This window comes from Saccopteryx bilineata, chromosome 1 (assembly GCF_036850765.1).
Source record: "Saccopteryx bilineata isolate mSacBil1 chromosome 1, mSacBil1_pri_phased_curated, whole genome shotgun sequence".
Lineage (NCBI taxonomy): Eukaryota > Metazoa > Chordata > Mammalia > Chiroptera > Emballonuridae > Saccopteryx > Saccopteryx bilineata.
Window position 1 is genome coordinate 315,005,114 of NC_089490.1, and position 26,301 is coordinate 315,031,414.

At 38.5% G+C, this 26,301-nt stretch overlaps 1 protein-coding gene across 1 annotated transcript in view; it reads left to right on the forward strand.

Annotated features, from left to right (window-relative positions):
• The window catches only part of LOC136320486 (caspase recruitment domain-containing protein 18-like), a 39,394-nt gene extending 15,392 nt beyond the window's left edge, over window positions 1-24,002 (forward strand). Inside the window, exon 3 of the mRNA XM_066253659.1 lies at window positions 23,869-24,002. The gene's annotated coding sequence lies outside the window, so the exon portion shown is untranslated. The remainder of the gene's footprint in view (window positions 1-23,868) is intronic.
• Window positions 24,003-26,301: the final 2,299 nt, after the last annotated feature.

Consider the following 26,301-nt stretch of genomic DNA (forward strand, 5'->3'; position numbering starts at 1 on the left):
AAAGCTGTGTATCTGTTGCAAAAAAAAAAAATTAAATACAGTGACATACATAAAGTGGTGCTAAAAACTAGTGTTGCTCTGAAAACAAAGTTTCTAAAAATGTAAAATATCTATGTGGACCAGAGTAGCCCATAGAGAGCAAGTGGAGAATGTGCGACTGGAGGAACAATATTGTTGGGCAGGTAAAATGTATTATGCTCACTTTGTTAAAGATAACACGAGGAGGCTGACGCCCAGGTGATATTAATGTGTGTTGGGGTGGGCTAAAGTCAGGCAGAATCCTTGTAGTCTGGGGCTTGGTTTTGGGATTAAGCCTTTCCTACCCTTTTTGATGTGGGGTGGTACAATCCAATCATGCCTCAGACGTGACTTTATTAGAGACTTCCCTATTTTGTATATTGGATTAGAGGTTGTGAAGCTACAATATAAAATGGGGGCAGAACGAGAGTTCGCGCTCTTGGTTCCTGAGATTATTATTAGAGGAGAGAACAGAGCAGAGAGCAGAAGAAGGCCACGTGGAGTAGGCCAGGAGAAACAGCTAAGATGGCGGAGTGCTGAGTGAGATGCCAGTTTGTGTAGAGTTTGTATTTGGGATAAGGAAGGAGATGGGGAACTGAGGAGAATAAGGCTGGTGAACTAGAAACCTTTGATTCTAGGAAACTTGGATAAATCAGTAGCTTTGTGAGCACTGAATGTGACTGGGTTTTGGAGCCTAGTGAGTGTTTTTACTTGCCCGCCAGGTGCAAGCTAGAATTAAAGATGACAGCCCATCTGCTTTTGGCTCCTTTGTTTCCTTACCGACTGTCCGAATCCAATGCGAACCTGCATGGGCTGGCCTGCTCTGATGGTGGCCCTGGCCGTGGCTTCTGGCTTTACAAATATATAAAAAAATATATATGAATTTGAACTCAATTGAACATGAACAATATGGGTCACCAAAAAATGGTTCCGGGAATGTCTGAGTCATTTACTCAGAGTGGAATGAGTCGTCCTGCCGCAGTTTCCCCTGCAGCCAGGGAGGATGTTCTTATCACTTACTTGCCTGCCTGCCTAGGTAACTATTCTGGAATGTGGTGACCTTTCTTTGTTCCTAGAGGCTATGCACAAAGGACCAAAATTTTCCCAAAGAATATGTCCAGTCTGAAGCTCTAGAGAACTCTTCCTGATGGATGCTTATGGCGGGTGGCCGACTTTGGGGCCTATGCTAAAGCTTCCCTGTCTGGTATTATGTTCCTCCGCAGTTTGGTGAGATTTGTACATACTCATAATTCTCTTTTTCTTAGCCAGCTGCTTTAACTAGCTATTACCTAAAGCCCAGGCTGATGTTTCACGATCTGGTGATGTTGTGTAGCTTATTGTTGTGCTGATTATACTAAGCTTTTCATTTATTCTATTTTAGGTTACATAAGTTCAAACCCTTTTTGATTTTGCCTGATTATTTTTATTATTGTTATTAATCATAGTAAATTTTTCCCTAAAATCCATCCATGAGTAATTGTATCTCTGTACTGCACCTTCTGCACAGCACAGTAACCTGATGAGTTATGTTGGTATACTAATGGTGAGTGGCATGCTGCTGCTGAAATATCCAAAGATAAACTGTCATGGGGAGGTTAAATTACAGAGTTATCATTAGAGAAATACTAACCAATAAGATGACACCCTTGTTCTGCTTCTGTAAAAGTTCTAGTGACAGGAGTATTCATGGAAATTAAGTAGAAGAATATAGACATAAGGATGGCCAGTTCCTCATTTATCATGGAAAAGAAGGTTGGACTTTCTTTAACAAATTCTTCTTCATCTTCTTTATTATTATTATTATTATTATTATTATTATTATTATTATTCAGTGAGAGAAGGGGAGGCAGAGAGATAAATGTCCACATGCACCCCGGCCAGGATACACTCAGCAAACCTAGTAAAGGGTGATGTTCTGCCATCTGTAGCATTGCTCTTTTGTTCAGCAATTGAGCTTTCTTAGTGCCTGAGGCAGAGGCCATGGAACCATCCTCAGCAACCTGGGCCAACTAGGTCCAATAGAGCCATGGCTGCAGATGGGAAGAGAAAGAGAGAGAAGCAAGATGGGGAGGGGTGGAGAAGCAGATGGGAGCTTCTCCTGTGTGCCCTGATCAGGAATCGAACCTGGGACATCCACATGTGGGGCCAGTGTTCTACCACTGAGCCAGCTGGCCAGGGCAGATTTTCTTTAACAAATTAAATGCACTTTGTCACTCTGTTTCAGGTACCTGTAGTCTAATGTCAGCAGTATCGTAGAGTTTCTGTGAAAGAGATACTGTAAGCAGAGTAAGCTCTCCCTGAAATTATAATAAGTCTCAGGAAACTTTAGAGAACCACTAATTTAATCCATAATAATTTTTTTAATTATCTTGGTCTGAAGTCGATACCAATTTAGCAGACCTGGGGTTTGTTGCACCTGGGTGTGCTGGCTGAGTTGGCTATGGTAGCGTGGGTTTGAATTACCCTGGGTAGGGAGGTAGCTAGATACGGAGCAGACACAGTTTGAGGTGTCCTGAGCACACTTCAGCAAGCTGCCTGGGCATGGTTGGATGAAGTAAGTGTGGGTAGAGAATTCTGAAGTAGGCGTGGTCTGAGGAGTTCCACGGCCACTGTGCCGGTATGTCCTAAAGAGGACTGCTGCAGATGGTGTGGGTGAGAGGCCCTAGGTGTGCATCAGCAGACCTGTAGATGGGCTGGAGCACCTTCACTGAGCTCCCACCTGATTTATTCAGATGGAGTGGTGATACAAACAATGGCATTCACTGACACCTCAGATTCTGGAGAGTCCTAACAGCTTCTACATGTTTGGTAGATGCTTTGAAATTAGTAAAGGGGCTCCTTTCTGATAGTCCATGTGCCTTTTAAACTACCTTTTTTTTTTTTTCTTTTGCCCTGTGCCAAAGGGCAGCCAAGTCTGCATGTGGGCCCCTCAGTCATATCCTTCCTTATTGCCATATCTCATAGACCCTAGAGAGTAAGGGAGAAGATTTACCAATTTAAGATTCATTCACCATTTGTTCAGTTTGCTTTAATGAGTAAGTTGAACTTGATGTGAATCCAAATTCAATGACTCTGGAATATTTTAAAAACATGACTTCAGTGTTAAAGATTTTCTGCTGCCTGTCCAGAAACTTTGAATTGCTGTTGGCAATTCTTGTACTTATATCTTGTACTATTTCAGGGGGTATTAGTGGAAAGAAGCATTTAGAGTTGTGTTCCAAATTTATGTGGACAAATAAGCCACCTAGCAAGCTTGTTAAAATGAAGACTCAGATTCAGCAGGTCTGGGTGATACATGAGCTTGTGCACTTCTACTGAGTTATGGCTAATTTCAATACTGCTAGAGTAAGAGTGAATTTTGACTATTAGGGATTGAGGAGATGATCCAATATTGCTGCAAAACAAACTTTCAAATGTGGGATGCTTGGAACTGCTTCTAGTTTTAAGAACAACTGAAGGTCATCATTATCTAGTTCTATGTTGGGTGAGTGCTATTACTTCAGTGCTGGGGATGTAAAATTTGCAAATTTCTTGTTTAGCACTGTATTCAACGGTATTTATAGCCTAGTGAATATCAAGGACTGTGTCCAATGCTTCTTGGAACGTTATCTCCATGCTGTATTTTTCTTGCTATCAAGTGACTGAGTAACTTGGCAGTGAATATTCAATCTAATATTTTATTACTGGACATGGTGTTTGCTATGTCTGTTTTCAGAGCTTACTGTGTTGAATTAGTGTTCTTTAAAGGAGAAGAAGAGTAGAGTTTTGACCATTTGGAGGAGAGTGGGGATACAGGTTTTGAGTGAGTGTATGTATATGTGTGTATGTGCATGTGTGTGTGTGTGTGTGTGTGTGTGTGTGTGAGAGAGAGAGAGAGAGAGAGAGAGAGAAAGAGATAGATGATGATTGGTAGAAATAATAGAAAGACGATTATGAAGATAAAAGGAGACATGAAAGATAACAAAGTATGAGCATGTGTTCCATAAAAGCAAGCAAACAAAAACATGTATGAGTGAAGAAGTCACTAGAATACCTGAGAAGACTTGTTTAATGAACTTAGAAGATTCCATTCACAAAGCTCATGTGTAGGAAATTTATTTTCTTTCCTTCAACCTCGAGGAAGCAGTTTTCTAGATAACTTTTACAAGTTGAGGTCAGCAATACCTAGATTTCAATAAACCCCAGAATGGAAGGGGCAGGAGGCCATGCACTATGTGAACATGAATGAGAAGTTTTAGATAGATGAAATGAGCATCTTAGTTTGCATATTATTTTATTTATTCTTCTCTGTGCTGTTTCAGGTTTTGTTTATTGACATATAATAAGCCTACACATTTCTGCAGTTTACTGCTCATTTAATGGCTCCTTCAAGGAGTAGTAAAAGAATCACAAATAAATCTGTAGAGATCTCTTAGATAAAAACAAAAAGCTTGGAGCTTGCTACTCAGTCAAGGTAATTATTTTAGGGATTATTTTGCACATTGTTTTCTTAAAGTTAGTGAGTAAATATTGTGGAGAACTGGGAGAATCAGTCTAATAGACATATTAAGAACATAGTTTCAGGCTTTAAAATCTAAGGTAAAAAAAGTTGTACTGAGATGCATAAGTTATTAAAAATAAATAAATCTAGTACTCAGTTTAGATAGAATTTTGGGAATTAAACTAATCTGGATATACATTCAGATCCACCTTTGTTTCATCCTTATTATTAGATGTGTGGTTATATCTGTAATTAATTTTGCACAGATTTTTATCTGAGAGGTGAATTAATACTACCAATCTCAGTGTAGTAAGGATTATGTGAGATGATATATATATAGGTAATTAATAGTGCTTTCCATACTGAAAAATACTCGGTAAAGATAAGGATGTTGATGATCTCAACTGTCTCAATTTAAATGCTCCTGTAAATAAAGAGAGATCTGAGGACTTGCACGTGGGTAGCTTATTGGGAAATGGTTCCCAGGAAGCAGAAGTGAGGGAGTGGGGAAGGGAGATAAAAGGGAGAAAACTGCCCTTCAGAACTGGATTAATGAATTCATCACTGTTCTTAGCAACCAGATTTCAATTTACTTGAGGATCCTCTGAAGTTGTGTAGACTCTACCATTCTAGAAGATGAAGAATTGGTGGAGGGGGGCATTCATCAACTGACTACTTCCCTCCTATGGTTCAAGCTTTCCCCTAGAGGCAAGCTCTTACCCACCCCCAATTTTCTGGGTGTGTATGCCCACAGCAGACAACCCTCAGTACTTTGGTGAACATGCCCAGAAAGAAAAGCAGAGAGAACCTGGGGCACAGTAGCTTGATTTGGGGCAGGGGCCACATCTAGGGAATGCCCTACCATTGCAGCATTCATCGGGTGAGCTAGTGACCTGTGGCATGTAGAATGATTTTCAAATCCATCGTGCAAATTAATCCCATACACTATGTTGCTTATTAAATTTATATTATTTATGCCCTAATTTATTTTCTTTTTTAATCAACATAATCTTCATGTCACTACACTCTCTCCCCATCCTTGAAATGGATGTAATTGTTCACATTTTTAAAAACTAATAAAAGGAAATATGTTGTTTTTCTCTTATGACACTTCTCATATTCTAATGCTATTATAGATACTTGAAGAATTATATTAAGGTAATAATTAACATTACTGGATGTCTATTGTTTACCAAGAGATATTGAATTTCAAGCATTAAATTTAATTCAACAACTCTCCAAAGCAGGTAGTATACAGATAAGGAAATTGACACTTGAGTTAAATACCAATCATGTCAATAATTACCCAGAGTAATGCTGAGAGTATTAAAAATAGCTGAGTCTTGAAGATCTCTGTTGTGGGTGTTGATTGTCCTATTTTCTGCTGCTTTGTTTAATATATAGTGTTTCCTTTATTCCTCCTATCTCAATGCCCGACTCATATTTCAGGCTGGGACCTACTCCTAATTTAGAGCTCTCTTCCCCCTTTTGCCAACTTCTATTATGGATTTACCTTTGCAACCCAGCTTAGTGTATCCCAAGGTTCTCTTTACCACGCCACAGTTGCAGGGAAAAGCACCCTGGTCTCATCTCTCCAGGCAGAGGATAACAGAAGCTCCATCTCCACACATGCTGCAGATGGCTTTTCCAGTCTACCTGAATCATTACCAGCTAGAAGCAGCAGTCATTGGGACTTGGACGTGAGCTGCAAAGTATAGAATTGTGACAAAAATTCTAGTGCCATGTGGACTTTTCCTGGATGTGGACTTTTCCTGGACTCCTGCTCCCTGTGACAGCTCCTAACAGACTGAACTGGGGTTGGGTTGCATTTGTAGGGATTTGGAATGGTGTTAGTGCCAACTTGCACTTGGTGAACATGTTAAGTACACTACTCTTTTATGGATTGTTGTTGTATTGGCCAAGAGTTTGACTTAAAGGCTTTAATCACTGTAAAAAAAATAGAAGACTGGATAAAGATGTGGCACATATACACTAGGGTATACTACTCAGCCATAAGAAATGATGACATCGGATCATTTACAACAAAATGGTGGGATCTTGATAACATTATACAGAGTGAAATAAGTAAATCAGAAAAAAACAAGAACTGCATGATTCCATACATTGGTGGGACATAAAAATGAGACTAAGAGATATGGATAAGAGTGTGGTGGTTATAGGAGGGGGGGAGGGAAGGAGGGATAGAGGAAGGGGGAGGGGGAGGGGCACAAAGAAAACTAGATAGAAGGTGAGGGAGGACAATCTGACTTTGGGTGATGGGTATGCAACATAATTGAATGACAAGATAACCTGGACATGTTTTCTCTGAATATATGTAACCTGATTTATTGATGTCACCCCATTAAAATTAATAAAAATTTATTTATAAAAAAATAGCTGAGTCAAAAGTTTAACCTGTAATCTTTCCAACAGAGGCCAGAAATGTTAATACACTAGAGTCTTGGCAAAAAACATAAATAAGTTTATCAGGTTATATAAGGACAGGGAAAATCGGAAGAGCATATGAATCATGACTGTAGCATTATGGACTTTTTTAGATAAGTATTGCCATGTAGAAAGTCAGGTAAGAAAGGACTTTAATCCAAAATTTTATTTAAAATCTCACAATTACAAATGCCTGTTAAACAAACCAAAATAAATTTTAGCTGTGGGGGTCAGAGAAAAGATATCTTCACTCATCATGGAGACTGTAGGTCACCGATTTCTGATTTCTGTTCTAACCCATTAAAAATCCATGAGGCTGAGATTGCTCCTCAGTCATTCTGACAATGTAGTTCATTTCTCAGAGATTAATCTGCAAAGAAACAAATTATGCCTACATTCCCTTTCTAGAGCTTCAGTAACAAAATAGTACAAACTGGAAGGCTTAAAACAGACATGCATTCTTTTACAGATCTGAAGTCTAAGAGTCTGAAATCAAGGTGTGAACAGGGCCATATTCTCTCTGCCAGCTTCTGGTTGATCCCAGCAATACATGACACTCATTGGTTTATACTTGCACATCTTCAAACTCTGACTTCATAATCATTGCTACATTTTCTCTGCATGTCTATGTTTTCAATATACATGTCTTTTTTTATACAAACAAGTATAAACTTACTTTTGCAAATCCTTTATTTTGTGGAACACAATACAACTCATAATAATGGCTCACTCAAGGGCTATCATAAAGCTGTTATTCTTTGAATTTATCTTGCTGGGATATATTGTGTTTCCTAATTTTGTGGACTTATATTTTTCTCAGTTCTAGAAAGTTCATTCAATATTGTTTTCTTTTCCATTTTCTCAATTATGTCTTTCTGAAATTTTAATCAGATATATATATAGAGCTTCTCATTCTAGTCTTCATATCATTAAACCCCATCTTCATATTTCCAAGCTCCTCATCTCTGTTTTAATAACATTCTAGACAAATTGTTTGAAAATATCTTTCCAATCACTTATGCTATCACAAACTTTATGTATCTTCCTTTCAACCTAACCCCTATTAATTACAACTGATATACTTCCATTAATAAATAGCTCTGATTATCCCTACTATATGACAATTGCATTTTTTTCTTTCTTTATTTGAACTCCTCTTTCATTGCCATTCTATACTTTATATTTGATCAAACTAACATTTGCTTATCCTTGGGGAGGTCAATTTGTAGTTGCTGTTTTATTATGATATATTTTCATAGTGGCTTGATTTTTAGTATGTTTATGAACTTCACCTGTGATATGGCTCTTTCTTGAGTAAAAGACCTAGGACTGAAATTAGAGAAGGATTCCTTCTGGTTTGCCCACAGGTGACACTCTGGATTCAAGATCACATTCATCCCTCCACAAGAATTTGACACCAATGTGATTCTAAGATCAGTCTTTCCACTCTGTAGAGGTTCCATAGGTCAGTATTTTATAATACTGCTGGTATAAAAATCTGATGCTTGGAGACTACATACCTCTTGGGAAAATGTTAGTCCAGACAAGCTCTTTGCTGCTTCTCTTCAGCTCACAACCTCTGAAGTATCTTCTCCCAGACAACCCTGACTCCCAGGAGCTCCCATCATATCTCTTGGTCTCAATATCCTGGCCACTCAGGGTCCATATCCTGGTTCATATGAGACCAGCAATGCCTCAAATCCCAATGTTATGGTACAAGGGGGTCTCAGAGAGCTTCTAGTTGTCCCTGATAACAGGTTAAGATGTTCAGCAATAACATTCACAAGAGGATATATATCAAAACCACCTAGGATTATTTCTATGTATATTCATAGCCTGGAACCTCATACCTAAACATTCTGATTTAATAACCTGGAGTAAGCCTGAATATTAGTATTTTCAAAAGTTTTCACTTGCAGGACTGATATTGATCAAATACTCCAAGGTCTAGTTCTCGTTCAATACTCAATATAAAATAGCTTCTTTAGAGATATATTCACATGAGTGTTCTACTCAAGGAGCTAAATTTTCTCCCTAATGCCTGTCCCACAGTTTAAATTCCTCACTGAGTTTTACTGCTGTAAATCATAATCTGACACAATATTTCTCTCAAAACTCACTTCCCATTGATCCAGAAAAGCATCCTTTGATATAAACATTTTGATCATAATCCTGGCCTCTGCATTTTGTTTATATTACTCTTCTCATTAGATTATTTTCATCTCAAAACAAACAAAACCATTGACAGAAGAGGAAAGCAATCTGATTACACGTTGCACTCATGGACTCTGCTACTGGGAAAGAAACTTAGCCCCTTTAAGCTTCAATTTCAAAATCTGTAATATTGAGCTAATAATTTTTAAGTATTGTTGAAAATACCTATCTCACTACCTAGAACACATAAATGCTTCATTAAGGTATTTATCTTCTCTCCCCCCATTGCTAGTCCAAAAGCCATCTCTCCTGCCTGTGCAGCCTTCCCCGATTGTTCAGTGTCATCTTTAACTGACTTCTCTTCTGATATCTCACAGCACATTTATCTTTGCCCTCATTTATTGTCACTATAATTCTTTTCACCATTTATATCTCCCTAAATTATCTTTAGTTCCATAAAAATAAGGAATACTCCTATTCAATGCTTTTATACTAATTTCTTAAAGCAGTGCCCGGCTGGGGAGGAGGACGCTCCCAATGAGCAAGTCTAGTCATGCGCTCCCGAATAAAGGAGATAATTCTGAAAAATGTATCATTAGGTGATCTTGTCATTGTGTGAACATCACAGAGCACACTCATACTATCCTAAATAGTACAGCCTACTGCACATCTATGTTATTTGGCACAGACTTTCGCTCCCGGGCTATAAACCTGTGCAGTGTGTTACTGTACTGAACACCTTAGGCAACTGCAACACAATGGTAAGTATTTGTGTATCTAAATATATTTCAGTGTATAAAACCTACAGTGATGTGTATAAAAATTTTGAAAAATGATATACCTCTATAGGCCACTGCCCATGAATAAAACTTATTGCAGTGAAAGCTGCCCTGGTGAGTCCACTGAGTGAGTGGTGAGTGATGTAAAGACCTAGACATTACTGTGCACTACCATTGATTTTATTAATATAAACATTGATTCACAAGCCCTCTCCCTGCTTCTTTCATACAGTGTCAGAAATAGAAGTTTGAAACGTCAGTGCTATTCCATGAACAGAAATGTAGGCTGAATTGATTAGAAATAGTGAGGAGAAACTGGCTGGGTAAGGCATGGGTCACCATAATAGTGCCTGAATATCATTAAAAGTAAGAACTCAAGATGAAAAGATAAACATAAGGGATAGTCATGGCAATGTGGTTTTGGCTATTGCAGATAAAAGCAGTGGTCAGATTAAGACACTTTGTGGTAATTGCAAAAAAGAGGATGTTTAACATGGAGAAGGTATAGAACTGTGAGGACTCAACATTTTGTGTGTGTGTGTGTGTGTGTGTGTGTGTGTTTCTGAAGTGAGAAGCAGGGAGGCAGAGAGACAGACTCCTGCATGCGCCCGACCAGGATCCACCCAGCATGCCCACCAGGGGTGATGCTCTGCTCCTCTGGAGCATTGCTCCATTGCAACCAGAGCCATTCTAGCATCTGAGGTGGAGGCCATGGAGCCATCTTTAGTGCCCTAACTAACTTTGCTCCAGTGGAGCTTTGGCTGTAGGAGGGGAAGTGAGAGACAGAGAGGAAGGAGAGGGGGAAGGGTGGAGAAACAAATGGGCGCCTCTCCTGCGTGCCCTGGTTGGGAATCAAACATGGTAATTCCAAATGCCTAGCTGATGCTCTACCGCTGAGCTAGCAGGCCAGGGCTCTCAGACTCAACATTTTGACTTTGGTAACTAAATTTATTTTGATTCCAGTTATCTTTTCTGACACTAAAGTCTCTCTCTGGCATTGCATTGATAGAAGAAATAAAACCTATCTACTCTTGACAATCATTGCAGCCTGAAAATACTTCCAAAGTTCAGTGACAGGCTGGCTCACACTACCACAGAAAACTATTATTAAAGCAGAAAAAAGCACTTAATACTTGCTAAGATAGCTCCTGTGGAACTGTTTTCTTGTAGAGGATCTTAAGTCCTCAACAAAAAATTTATACAATGTATTCTGAAGACCATCAACCTAGATCTGGGAGAAATGTAACACCTTCTGGATTTTACACTGGGCAGTTAGTTCTTCTGTGCTGAAATAGATCAGTGGCTCACTAACTGGGATGTAGTCTGTATACCCAAAAGTAAGTTCATGTGAGTGAGAGGAAATCCATTGCCAAGCTCAACAGATATGGCTATTGTCAGAGAAAATAAAAAAAGAAACAAACAAACAACAAAGACTCCTTCTGGGTTTCTGGTTAAGATGACAGCATAGGTGAATGTGGTACCTGGGATCTTCCACAACTACATCAAGATTACAATTAATTTAAAGCATAATCTTCATTCAGAACCATGTGGAGCCTAGCTAGACAGTAGTTTTATAACTAGTGATATTCAGAAGAAGCTATGCTAAACCTGGTAGGAGGGTCAGAGACATGGAACATGCTGGTCCCACAACCACATGTGATGGTTAAACGTTGAGAGAAATATCTCAGCTGTGCAGGTCCCTCCTTAGGAGGCAGGTGTTCAACCTCCCCCTACCACCAGAATCCCCAGCCTAGATTTACAGTGCCAGGATGAGAAATACCCATCACTGCTGGCTGTGAAAAACAGCAAGGATTGTGGCTGAATGAGACAACAAGCTTCTGGAGTCGCAGGCATTTCTGTTAAAGGGCCCACACACTGACTTACTTAAACTTACTTACTCTGAGCCCCAGCACTAGGGCAGCCTATCAAAAGATGCCATAGACATATGGGGTTGCAACATGGCCTCTCCCAGGTACCTCTAAGCCCAGCACAAGTAGCAGACATCTGAAGATCTTTTTGTAGCTCATTCCAAGTGTTCCTTAACGGGGATCAGGCAGTAATTGACCTTGCTTTGCATCTCCTGGTAAGCCTCAGACCCAGTGTACCCAGCGGAAAGCTTCACAACATGCCAAATTACAACATAACCACCTCCATGAATGACACACTAGGGGCAGACTTGTTGGGTATCAGAGTGCTGCTGTAGCAAATCCTGTTTCTTGGTGTCAGCTCCTCCACAGCAGCTCCTCCAGCTGTAGTTGTACCTAGTCCTCACAGGTGATGCTCTCGGGGTCAATCCCTCCTACTAACATGCCAACAGCAATCAAGGCTCCACTGTAGCTTGAGGGTGCGCACTGCCCACAGGAAGGGTGCAAATGGAGCACCCAGCTCACGTGACTGGAGAGTCTGTGACATTGGGCCATATAAGACTACTACTACATAAGGCCACTTTAACAACTCTGGGACACATAGCAGCTCTATCTAATACATAAAAACAAACACAGGTAAGTAGCTAAAATTATGAGACAAAGAAACAGGTCCCACATGAAAGAACAGAAGAAATCTTTAGAAAAAGAATAAAATAAAATGGAGGCAAGCATACCACCAGATACAGAGTTTAAAACATTGATTATAAGCATGCTCAAGAAATTTAGTCAGAATTTTCTCTTTCATTTTTTTATTTTTGAAAAAGAGGCAGAGAGAAAGAGACAGAAACATGGAGGTGCTCCTGTACGTGCCCTGACTGGGTAATCAAACCAGCAAGCTCTGGGCTCAGGGACAACTGAAGCTATCCAGCCAGAGCTTAATTTTTGTTGATTTTTAAAGAGACAGAGAGAGAAGGGGAGGGGAGGGAGAGGGAAGAAAGCATCCACTTATTGTTCCACTCAATTGTGCTTTCACTGATTGTTTCCTGTGTGTGCCTTTACTGGGGATTGAACCCACAACCTTCTTGTTTTGGGAGCTCACTCTTCACTGACAGACCTAACTGACCAGGGTCTTTAGTGAGAATTTCAACAGCATTAATAGGACATAGAAACCATAAAAAAGAAATAAGGACTATAACAGATAAAATAAAAAATACATTCCAGGGAAGTAATGGTAGAATAGATGAAGTAGAGCGTCCAATCAGTGATTTGCAAAATAAGGAAGCAAAAAACACCTAGTGAAAACAGCAAAAACAAAAATTGAAAACCTATTTTAAAAAATAATTGTGGAAAATTTTCTTAAACTGGTGATAAAAACAGACAAGTTTAGGAAACACAGATCTCAAACAAAGATGAATCCAAAGAGGCTCACATCAAGACAAATCATAATTAAAATAACAAAGGTTATAGAAAAACAGAGAATCTTAAAAGCAATAAGAGAAAAGCAGTTAGTTACCTATATGGAAGCTCCCATAAGACTTTCAGCAGATTCCTCAATAGAAAGGTTGCAGGTTGGAAGGAATTAGCGTTAATATTCAAAGTGATGAAAAAAGTAAAAACCTCTTACCAAGATTATGCTACCCAACATTACTATCATTTAGAGTCAAAGGAAATACAAAGAACTTCTCAGACATGAAAAAGCTAAAGGAATTTATCACCACCAAAACAGTACTACACAAAAGGTCTTCATGAAAAAGAAGAAGAAAAACAGAAGCAGATCAAAAATATAAATAATAATCTGGTAATAAATGTGTATTTATCAACAATTACTTTAAATTCAATTGGATTAAATGTATAATCAAAAGACATAGGGTGGGTCTGGTCAAGTTCTTAGTTGGTTAAAGCATCATCCCCATATGCCAAGGTAAGTTTTATCCCCAGTCAGGACAGCACAAGAATTAACCAATGAATGCTTCAATAAGTGGAACAACATATTGATTTCTCTTTCTCTCTCTCTCTCTTTCTCTCTCAAATCAATAAACTAAAAAGAAATTTATAAAGACAGGGTGACTGAATGCATAACAAAAAAAGACTCTTACATATACTCTCTATAAGAAACCCACTTCAGATCCAATGATATAGTCAAAATGAAAGTAAAGGAATTGAAAAAAAATTCCATGAAAATAAAAACTAAAAAAATATATATTGCAAAGCAATAGTTCTACCAGAGAAACAAGACTTAAAAAAAAAGGACTATAACAAAAGGCTAAGAAAGGACCCAACAACTTGACTGTGTATTTATCCAAAGAAACCAAAAACATGAAATCAAAAAGATATATACACTCATATGCTATTGTGGCATTATTTACAATAGCCAAGATATGGAAGAAACCTTAGTGTCCATCTTTATATGAATACACAAATAAAAGGGGTGCTGATATACAAGGACACATGATTCATCTATAATAAAGAATAAAATATTTTCACTTGAGACAATGAAGAGGGACCTAGAGGGTATTATGCTAAGTGATGTAAGTCACACAGAGAAAGGCAAATGCTGTACGTTTTCACTCATAGGTAGAATCAAAAAATAAATAAACAAACAAGCAGAACAGAAAAAACTCAGATACAGAGAACATTCTGACAGTAGCCAGATAAAACTGGTGTTCGGAGAATGGCTAAAAATAGTGAAGGGATTTAGAAATACAAATTGGTAGTTACAGAATAGTCACCGGGATGTAAAGTACAGCATACAAACTATAGTCAATAATACTGTAATAATTATATATATATATATATATATATATATATATATGATGTCAAGTGGATACTAGATTTATGGGAGTAATCACTTCTAGATTTATGAGGATAAACTTATATAAATGTGTAATCACAGAATGTACCTAAAACTAATATAATATTGTATGTCAATCATAATTTAAAGATTAAAAAAAAATTTTTCTGAACCACATATCCTTCCATTTCTTACAGGAAATTTAGCTCCATTATAATATAATGAGACCAGTGCCATATATGCTGTCAGTCATTACCCGAAGCACTGTTATGTGGTACATGACTGAATTGAATGAAGCAGAGAGCATGCTTTTCACTGAAGTTCTTTAAGTCGTGTCTGCTGATTTTCTGGAACAATATTTTTACCTTTTTTTTAATTCATGAATTGAATAAATGCTTATATAAGCTGTTTAACTTAAATAACAGTTGTCATGAAAGACCATGAAAGAAAGTATATGAAACATTTGGAAGCACTTCATAAAGAAATATATTTTGACATCATTGGCTTTTGAAATACAGCTCCTGACATGACTACTGTACGCAGAAGGCACTGTGGCATGGCCTTTACCCATACCATTCCATTCTAGGATGTAAGAACAATTATGAACACCCTCTATCCCACCCACACATACATACATACAGGTGAGTAAACCAAAGCATAAAGACATTAAATAAATTGCCCAAGGTCTACAGCTAATGAATGAAAGTTGATACCAGTGGCTGTTGAATCTCAAAGTCCGTGTAGATAAGCTATATATAGATAAGATTTTATTTTTATTTTTTTATATCATTTATACTTTGTGACAGAGACAGAGAGAGGGACAGATAGGCACAGACAGACTGGAAGGGAGAGAGATGAGAAGCATTAATTCTTTGTTGCAGCACCTTAGTTGTTCATTGATTGCTTTCTCATATGTGCCTCACCTGGGGGCTACAGCAGATGGAGTGACTCCTTGCTCAAGCCAGTGACCTAGGGCTCAAGCTAGTGAGCCTTGCTCAAACCAGTTGATCCAATACTCAAGGTAGCTGGTGACCTCAATGTTTCGAACCTGAGTCCTCTGCATCCCAGTCCAACGCTCTATCCACTGCGCCACCACCTGATCAGGCTATAGATAAGGTTTTAGACAAATAAAAAAATAAGTTAACATGGGATGGTTAGTGCTCTTACTAAAATGTATTTACCAAAATATCCTAATGGCTCTAAAATTATACAGAAAAACAAGAAATAAATAAGCTGACTGTGTAAGTAGCTTTCTAGGCATTGGAAATGACACAACCAGAACACAACAAACACAGAGGTCTTCTGCCTTCTATGTAAAAACTTTTCATATTATCTACTGTTATTAAAAATTATTTTGGTGTACAGGCTATCACAGGAAATTCTGATATGAGGATTTTAAATAAGTATGCTTCCTTTAAAACACTACTTGTAATTGAACTGTTCCATTAATTTATTTTATAAAGATTTTATCTATATAATACTATTTTCTAGGTACATATCTGAGTACATAAACATATTATTTCTATAATTTGTTTCCATTCTGTCCACAAATCTCCATCTAATGGTAGGTAATTCTATTTCAGTCAGTACAGAAAGCTCTTTCTCTGATTTTTTGAGACTTGAGTATGTTCATAAATACAAGGACAGAAAATCCAATCCCATTCAATTTATCATTACAATCACTGATTTTAGTTTTTAAATATTAACATTATTGTGGTATAATTTGCATAACATAAAATATATTTCTATTTAGGATATTATATGATTTTATTGACAGATGTATAATGTAGAATAACACCATTTAGATGCTGAACTTTTATCACCCCATGATGTCCTTTCACGGCCTTTGCACTCAACTTCTCTCCACTTCCTCCTCAGAAATAGTTATCTGACTCCTATTAAAAGGCATTAGTATTTCCTATTCTAGAACTTTGTATAATTAGAATCATAGATTCTGTATTCTATTGTAGGTGGCTTCTTTCACTCATAATAAAAACAGAAATTATTTATCAATGTTATTACCTACATGTATCAGGAATTTGCTCCTTTTTATTGCTGAGTAGCATATTGACTAAAGTAAGGAACAGAATGATGACAATTTATGTATAAATGAACTTTAGAATATTTAGTATTTATTATTTTATTCTTGCTTCTAGTATCTATCAAAAATAAAAATTTGTCATGTGGCTATTAATTAGTAACTGGTATTGTATTTCCACCATAAACAATTCAAAAATTTTGCAAAAATTTTGAAACAGTTCTTTTTATGTATTGGATAATGAGAAGTATCAGCCTGCTTTTGCTTAGAGAAGGGAAACAAATAAGATAAAGCATAAAATTACAACTACAACATACAATTTTATGCTTGGTCAAAATTTCTGTTACACAATATAGAAACGAGTAACAAGCAAAATATGACAGTCTCTGTGAGTTGAGAAGGAAGAGATTGATTTTAGGTAAGTTGAGGCAGCTAAAGTATGAAAAATGAAATTCCAGTGGTGAAGGAGATAATACACTTCCAAATAACTATAGAATGGTCCTCCTTAGTCTTTGGAAGAGTATTGACCTACACTTTTATGGAATGATCAGGAATTGTAACATCAATAATCCATATGATTCACACAGCGTTAGTAGATGTTTGAATTTAACCATGATGAATGGATGGGGCTCAGTGAACACTCAGAACACTAAGTCATGTTTTTGTAGTTTGTCCCAGTAGAGCTCAAGCTCTACGTTGATCAGGCATCCCTGATTCGACTTCCTTGTGCCATGGGACACTCCTTCTTATTAGCAAGGCTTGCAGTCTTTTCAAGACTACTCTTGAGGCGGCTATGAGGATTCTACTTATCAGTGACCAACTGCCACTGGGGGAAAGACACAACCAACACACAAGTTAGTTGCAGGAATTACACAGGCAGTTTATTACTCACAAATACTTTTGGGGTGCCTGGGTACAGTTTAAAAGGGCTCCATTGACATGCTCCTCTTGGTTGTCTTTGGACAAAGCATGTGGAGACTGTCCATGTTCACGTTGGAGTCTGGGTGATTATTGCCGCAGGGAGGCCCCTTAGCTTTAGTACATTTTCTGGCCAATGCCTTCTAATAGATGTCAATCTACAGATTGTCATCTCAAACCACCTTTTAGGGAGTTCCTCGAAGGGAGCCCTTTTTATGTTAATCTACTGAAATGTTATATCAAGCTACTTTTAAGATGTTTTTAGGGGAGCCTCCTGCCTTCGTCAATCCACACAGTTATGACATCAAGCCACTTCTTATCTATATATCACTTCACACACATACTAACTGAGCCCTGCACGAAAGGCAGAGCCTGTTTATCATATCTGAACACACTATATTAATTTCTATCCAGACAGCATAACTTTACTTAATTTCTTTAATTGCTTTCAATATTATATCCTAATTATTATTATATATCTCCCATATTTTCTATATTTCTATATTTTTAATTACTATAACCTCATATTACTGCAACATAGTTGGACAAAAATCCTGGAATAAAAACTACATTAAATCTTCCAGAGCAATACTTTAGAAAGAAGTCTTGATATAATGATGGGCATATTTTCAAAATTGATAAAATATATGAACTCACAGAACTAAAGAACTCAATGAATCCTAATCCCAAAATCCAGTAAGATTATTTTAAGCCATGAGAAAAAGACAAATTACATATAGGGAAATAAAAATAAAAGTGACTGCAAATTTATTTTCAGAAATAGCACAACACAGAATACAATGAAATTACAATATTCTTTTTTTTTTTATTAAGTAAGAGATGAGGTGGCAGAGAGTCAGATTTCTGTATACTCCCTTAACTGGATCCACTGGTAAACTCCCTACTCTGCAGTGCTCTGCTCATCTGGGTCCTTTTCTCCACTGCTCAGCAACTAAACTATTTTAGTGCCTGAGATGAGGCCATGGAGCTGTCCTCAGTGCCTGGGACAAATTTGCTAGAACCTGTGGAGCCAGTGGTGGGAGTCAAATAATTTAACAACTTGTTCTCTGCCTTAATGACCATTTTAAGTATGAAATAACAATGGACCTAAAGGTACTTTATTTCATGTATTTAATACTTAAATAAAAACAATAAAAGACATGCACAAAACTAGATTATGTTATAAAAAGTTTTAAAATATTTTTTTTTATATTTTATTTATTAATTTTTAGAGAGAGAGGAGAGAGAGAGAGAGAAGGGGAGGGAGGAGCAGGAAGCATCAACTCCCATATGTGCCTTGACTGGGCAAGCCCAAGGTTTCGAACCGGCAACCTCAGTGTTCCAGGTCGACGCTTTATCCCACTGCGCCACCACAGGTCAGGCAAAAGTTTTAAAATATTAATGAAATAATATTAAATAATACCTGATCAAAAACCATGTAACTATTATGTAAGCTATTTCCACATTGCTTCTTGATTTGCGTCCTCACTTCCAACTTTTTTTCATCAATAAACAGAATGAACATTAGTATAGGCGCTTAAAATAAATACTCTGTTGAGCAGATGAACATTAAAATGGAATAAGGAATATAAAGTTGTGATTTCCACATTGGGCAGCTACTCAGTCACCCAAGGCAGACAGAACCCTGACTACTAGTGCCATTTAACAACCAGTTCTTCAAACTCAACAAAAAGTTAGGTGTTGGTTCTGTCAAACCTGTGAGAACCGGCTGAATCCCACCACTAACTGAAAGGCTTTGGCTTAGAGCAAGTCATTTGCTGAGTTTTCACCCTTGGCATTCCCCAGCTATCCCACTATAGGAAATTGCCTCTGACAGGCCCCACACCTTGTGGCTGTCTGCTAATTTAGTCAGACTCCCTGCTGCTCACTCTGCACCTTCCTGTCCACCCCAAATCCCAGGTGCTCCTCCCCATCTTCTGGCTCTAGTGCCATTCAAACCCAGCTTGTGAATGTAATTCCTCATACATAGTAAAATATTAACATCTGAATTTTGTCGAGCATAACAAAAGAGTTAGAGAATCCTTTCATTCTCAATTATAGAAGTAGGTACCCAAACTTTAACTTTCATTAAAAATATGTATCAAATCTGCCTAAAGTCACATTTACTGATCCAATGATCATGGACAAGAGGTTTATTTTATGAAAGATTCACCTTTTTTCTTCTTTGGCAAAAGTGAGCTACAAATGCCATTTTCTCAGGGTTGTTGGCCAACTTAAACAACCTGTTATAGTACCTAGAGAAAAAAATTAGGTGTTACCAAATTACAAACCTTTTCTCTTCTCCCAGTACTTACATAGAAATTTCCACCCTACAGGTTCTGGGAGCAGGTCCTACAACCTGTGCAAAATCTTCCTGTCTGCTTCAGAACATTTACCGGTAATTCACCGTTTTCATATATAGCACTTTTATGCTATGTTCTGCTGTATTGTCATGCCTTATCACCCCCAAATTACTTTAAACTCCTTAAGAGTAGGATCTAAGTCCTATCTTATATGATCGGGTTCTCCATATTTTCTGTCACAGTGCTGGATGGACAGCAAGCCTCTACTCACACAGGGCCCAGTGTTGAGCAAGGGAGCCTTTGTGTTGAGCAGGTCTCTGAATCTGTAATACTTAGCATTCTTCTTCATACAACAGAGGTATATTTTGTCTCAACTTAGAGAGACATTTTTATAAAAGAGAATAAAATAAGGGATGTTAAAACTTGTAAGCACTTTATAAAGAAAGGTAAGGTTTGAGGATACTTTCCTTCAAGGCTATTGCTAATGTTCTTGTATGTGCCTTGAGCAGGCGTGGGGCTACAGCAAAGTGATTGACCCCTTGCTCAAACCAGCAACCTTGGGCTCAAGCTGGTGAGCTCTGCTCAAACCAGATGAGCCTGCATTCAAGCTGGATACCTCAGGGTCTCGAACTTGGGACCTCCACATCCCAGTCCCACGCTCTATCCATTGTGCCACTGCCCTGTCAGGCTTGACTTATTATAACATATTTCTCAGAAACTTGTATATAGTGCACCTATAATTATTTGTAGAATTTTAAAAGTGCCCCGACTACAAAAAGTTTAAGAACCACTGTACTAAAGGCAATTGTAAAATAGAGTGAACTGGATCTTCATTCCCTTGGTCAAAATCAGCTAACCTGAGGCACCCCTGCCTTTTAGAGAAAACTAGCCTCAACAGGTGAACACAGGTCTCTACTCCAACCTGCCCTGGTCAGTTTGTAAACAGTGTTTGACTCATGAACTGTTATATTTGTTAATACATTATCTTAATCTCTGCATGCACCTATATACACCTTATAAATACAGGGCGAACTTCCTTGCCATTTCCACTGCACAACGAAGACAAGTGAGGAGCCATGGCTGGTGAGTCCTTTCTAGTCTGAGTGCTTACGGGAGGAAATGGTTTGGGAAAGGCCTGCCTTCCTTGTTAGACTTGGTGAAGGTTTGTGTGAGCAACCTAACACTCAGAGGTTTATGTGAAGAAGGAAAAGGAGGAGAATGGGAAGGGAGCTCAGTGGCCTTTCACAGCATTTTTGACATAAAAGGTAAAGGCCAGGCAGAATGGGGGAGGCTATTAGTATCTTGTTATTTTGCTAGTCTTATCTGAATTTGAAATGATGAAACACTTGTGCACAGGATGGATATCAACAGCTGTTGTTTCCAAAACAAAAAACAAAAAAAAACCAGTCGGCCAAAGCTTTTCAGAATTTAATAAATTAGAGTGTGTCAAAGCAGAATGACCTCTGATTTTCAGAAAGCCAACAGAAAAAGCATAAAATCAACTCTCTGATTTTATTCAGAGATTACATGTGAGAAGTGCTAGAATCAGAAAGATTCTATGGCCTGACTAGGCGGTGGCACAGTGGATAGTGCATCGGACTGGGATGCGGAAGACCAGGTTTGAGACCCCGAGCTTGCCAGCTTGAGCAAGGGCTCATCTAGTTTGAGCAAAAAGCTCACCAGCTTGGGTCCAAGGTCGCTGGCTCAAGAAAGGGGTTACTCGGTCTTCTGAAGGCCCATGGTCAAGGCACATATGAGAAAGCAATCAATGAACAGCTAAGGTGTTGCAACACTCAATGAAAAACTAATGATTGATGCTTCTCATCTCTCTCCGTTCCTGTCTGTCTGTCCCTGTCTATCCCTCTCTCTGACTCACTCTCTGTCTCTGTAAAAAAATAAAAAAGAAAAACTAATGATTGATGCTTCTCATCTCTCCGTTCCTGTCTGTCTGTCCCTGTCTATCCCTCTCTCTGACTTTCTCTCTGTCTCCGGAAAAAAAAAAAAAAAAAAAAAAAAAAAAAAAAGCCCTGGCCGGTTGGCTCAGCGGTAGAGCGTCGGCCTGGCGTGCGGGGGACCCGGGTTCGATTCCCGGCCAGGGCACACAGGAGAAGCGCCCATCTGCTTCTCCACCCCTCCCCCTCTCCTTCCTCTCTGTCTCTCTCTTCTCCTCCCGCAGCCAAGGCTCCATTGGAGCAAAGATGGCCCGGGCACTGGGGATGGCTCCTTGGCCTCTGCCCCAGGCGCTAGAGTGGCTCTGGTCGTGGCAGAGCGACGCCCCGGAGGGGCAGAGCATCGCCCCCTGGTGGGCAGAGCGTCGCCCCTGGTGGGCGTGCCGGGTGGATCCCGGTCGGGCGCATGCGGGAGTCTGTCTGACTGTCTCTCCCCGTTTCCAGCTTCAGAAAAATACAAAAAAAAAAAAATACAAAAAAAAAAAAAAAAAAGAAAGATTCTATGAAGTAGATGTCTCAAGATTCAAAGGCATTGGGTTATGGCTGTAGATTACTGAACCCCATGGAGAGAAAAGTTTGATTGAAAATTACTCAAATTATTGCTTTATTTTTTTTTTAATTTTATTTATTTATTTATTTTTTTACAGAGACAGTGAGTCAGAGAGAGGGATAGACAGGGACAGACAGACAGGAACGGAGAGAGATGAGAAGCATCAATCATTAGTTTTTCATTGCGCGTTGCAACACCTTAGCTGTTCATTGATTGCTCTCTCATATGTGCCTTGACCGTGGGCCTCCAGCAGACCGAGCAACCCCTTGCTGGAGCCAGTGACATTGGGTTCAAGCTGATGGGCTCTTGCTCAAACCAGATGAGCCAACACTCAAGCTGGCGACCTCAGGGTCTTGAACCTGGGTACTCTGCATCCCAGTCTGATGCTCTATCCACTGCACCACTGCCTGCTCAGGCAAATTATTGCTTTCTTGTTTGTAAATTGAGAAGACAATTGTTGTGTTTACTTAGGAAATTGTTATGTACCTGCAGACAACATCCTGACTCAGAAGAGGAGGCTGTTTATTTGTTCAGTGGGACATGGTACATAAATGCCTTGTTGGATGACCTGTTGCAGGGCAAAATGATTAACTAGGAGGAGATGTGTCAAGTGAAAGATGAGAATAACACAGCCATGGATAGGGCTCGAGTCTTGATTGATCTTATTATTGGGAAAGGATACCATGCCTGCCAGATATTTATTAACTATCTCTTTGAAGAAGACCCTGCACTTACATTAAAAATAAAGCTGTAATAAAGTAAGGTCCAGTGCTTCAACTTAAAGTCTTGGCAGTCCCCCTATCCTGAGATCAGTTCCTGTTATGTTCATTTGTCTTGTCTGGTTAGAAAAAGCTTCCTATTGTCTTAGCCTCGGACCTTGTTCCTATGTGGCTCCAGTGCATGTTCTCTTGTCTCTAGGCTAGACATAGCTCTTTTTCTACCTACACCCTGCTCTATCTCATCATTCTATTAATGTCCTTTTTAAAATACATAGTGATGTTAGAAGTGTCAGGGAGCAAATTTATTATAAAATTAAGTGTGCATTAATCAATTGCATTGCATTAAATTACACATGAATTCTTTTTTTCTAATTCTTTTGTTTCTTATTTTGTGCAGTATTGTCCTCCTGCATGTGCCAGTCTGTGGGTAGGCCCCTGAAGACTACCCTCTCTTCCACCAATCCTTCTAAGAACCCAGTTCCACATGTGGTGGTCAGTTAGACAGACATAGTCAGAGCAAGAAAGATGGGCCAGGTACAGGTCACCAGGGTGGAAATCCCCAGGTGTCTAGCAATGGGAAAATATTAGAAAAGAAGGACCTCACCCCTAAGGGTAACCTTTCCTCCACTAACATATTACTGGTCATGCTGTGTGGGCCCCTTGGCCCTTCATATTGATAGTTATATGGTTTGGACTCTCCCCTAACTTTTCTCTCCTGCACTCTGCACCTTGCTCTTTATGTGTTGTAGACCTCCCCATCCCTTTAAGGGGTATAGAATATAGCCCTTAAACATTAAACATCAAGGAAAACAAAGTTCTAACTTGTATCAAATACATCTAGGTTTCTGTTGTGTTTCAGCTGCAGGCGTAGAAAAGCAGCAAAAGCAGACAAGTGACTCTACTGCTGACTTCAAGATCACCTGCAATGACTAATCACTCCTTGTCCTGGTGCCAATCAATCAGTGGACACCACAACCCTAAAAGAACACACCTGGAAAGCTGATTTTTTTTTTTTTTGCCCAAAAACATGCATGTCTTAAACTCTAAAGGTCCCCATAAGACTTGCAAGCAAGAGAGACAGTGTACTGTGGAATATTATGCTGGGGTAATGCCCCTGAACCTGCCTCCAAGTCTCCTTTGCTCTGACTTACCAGTATCGCCTCATTTCTCTCCACAAGTCTTCTCAAGAGCCAAAGCAACTAATTCCAGTCTCTCTCCTGTTACTTCTATTCTAGCTCTTTCTTGTTTCACTATCCCCAGCTTTAATAAACATATGCTCAAAATCACTAGAGCTTATACTGTGAAATCTTTCTTACATGAAATCAAGAGCCCACACACTACTGGCTGGCCTAGACAAACTCAAAGGGCCAAGTCCCCTTTCCCGTAACACAGGCACTGGTAGCTGAAGTGATCCATTATCTCTCCCTCTTTTGTTTTTTTTCCTTTTTTGCTAAATCCCTCCACCCCCCTGATCCATCTCTGCCCCCTCCATGGACAGTAGTCAGCCTGTTCTCTATTCATTTGTTCATTAGATTCCACATATGAGTGAAATCATATGGTACTTGTCTTCTCTGACTGGCTTATTTCATTTAGCATACTGATCTAAAGGTCTATCCATGCTGTTGCAAAAGGTAATATTTACTTCTTCTTTCCATAAAGTAGTATTCCATTGTGTAAATGTACCACAGATATTTTTATCCACTCATCTACTGATGGGCATTTAGGCTACTTCCAAATCTTCACTATTGTAAATAACACTACAATGAATATAAGGGTGTACGTATTTTTTCATATTAGTTTTTTAGATTTCCTTGGATAAATGCTCACACTTGGTCATAAGACAGTTTTATTTTTAATTTTTTGAGTAACTTCATACTATTTTCCACAGTGGCTTCACCAATCTGCATTCCCACCAGCAGTGCAGGAGGGTTTGCTTTTCCCCACATCCTTGCCAACTCTTGTTGTTTGTTGATTTATTGATGACAATCATTCTGACAGGTGTGAGGTGATGTCTTATTTTGGTTTTAAATAACCTCTTTCTAATTATTAGTGATATTGAGCTTTTTTTAATATGTGTATTAGCCATCTGTATGTCCTCATTAGAGAAGTGTCTATTTAGGAACTGTGCTCATTTTTAAATTGGACAGTTTGTTTTACTTGATGTTAAATTGTATGAGTTCTTTATAAATTTGGATATTACATCCTTATAGATGTATCAACAAATATATTCTTTCATTTAGTGAATTTTCTTTTTCATTTCATTGATGGTTTTCTTTGTTTCTTTGCTGTATAAAAACTTTTTAGTTTGTCATAGTTCTATTTTTTAAATTTTTGCTTGTTTCTCTTGCTCAAGGTGATATATCAGAAAAAATATTGCAACAAAAAATGTCTGAGACTTTACTACTTATGTGCTGTTCTGGATTTTTATGGATTCAATTTTAATACTTTAGTCTTTAATCCATTCTGAGTTTATTCTTCAGTATGGTGTAAGAAGTTGGTCTACCTTCATTTTTCTACATGTATCTGCCAATTTTACCAACACTAATTATTGAATAGAATATCTTTATCCTATTCTATGTTTTTTGGAAAATAGTATTTGACTATAAAGGCATGAGTTTATCTCTGGGCTCTTTATTCTGTTTCATTCATACATATATATGTCAGTAGGTTAGTCCATTCTTATAACCCTTTGCTTCCTCTGTAGTGTGAAGATGTGATCTCTGGTGGGCTACCAGTACTAGAATATCAGCTCTTCCCAAAGCCACTTTGAAGGGAGAATCTGTTACTTATTGTGGGAGAAAAAACTGTCTGCTTCCATTATAAAGTAATGTCTCCAGTGGTCATTTTTTTAATAGATGTTAATCTTAGTTACAGACTTTTATCTGTGAGGTGAGTTAATACTACCAATCTTAGTGTAGTAAGGATTATGTGAGATGATATATATAGGAAGTTAATAGTGCTTTCCATACTGAAAAATACTCAATAAAGATAAGGATGATAATGATCTCAACTGTCTCAATTTAAATGCTCCTGTAAATAAAGAGAGATCTGGGGACTTGCACGTGGGTAGCTTATTTGGAAATGGTTCCCAGGGAGCAGAATTGAGGGAGTGGGGAAGGGAGATAAAAGGGAGAAAACTGCCCTTCAGAACTGCATTAATGAATTCATCACTGTTCTTAGCAACCAGATTTCAATCTACCTGAGAATCCTCTGAAGTTGTGTAGACTCTACCTTTCTAGAAGATGAAGAATTGGTGGAGGGGGGCATTCATCAACTGACTACTTCCTCCTTT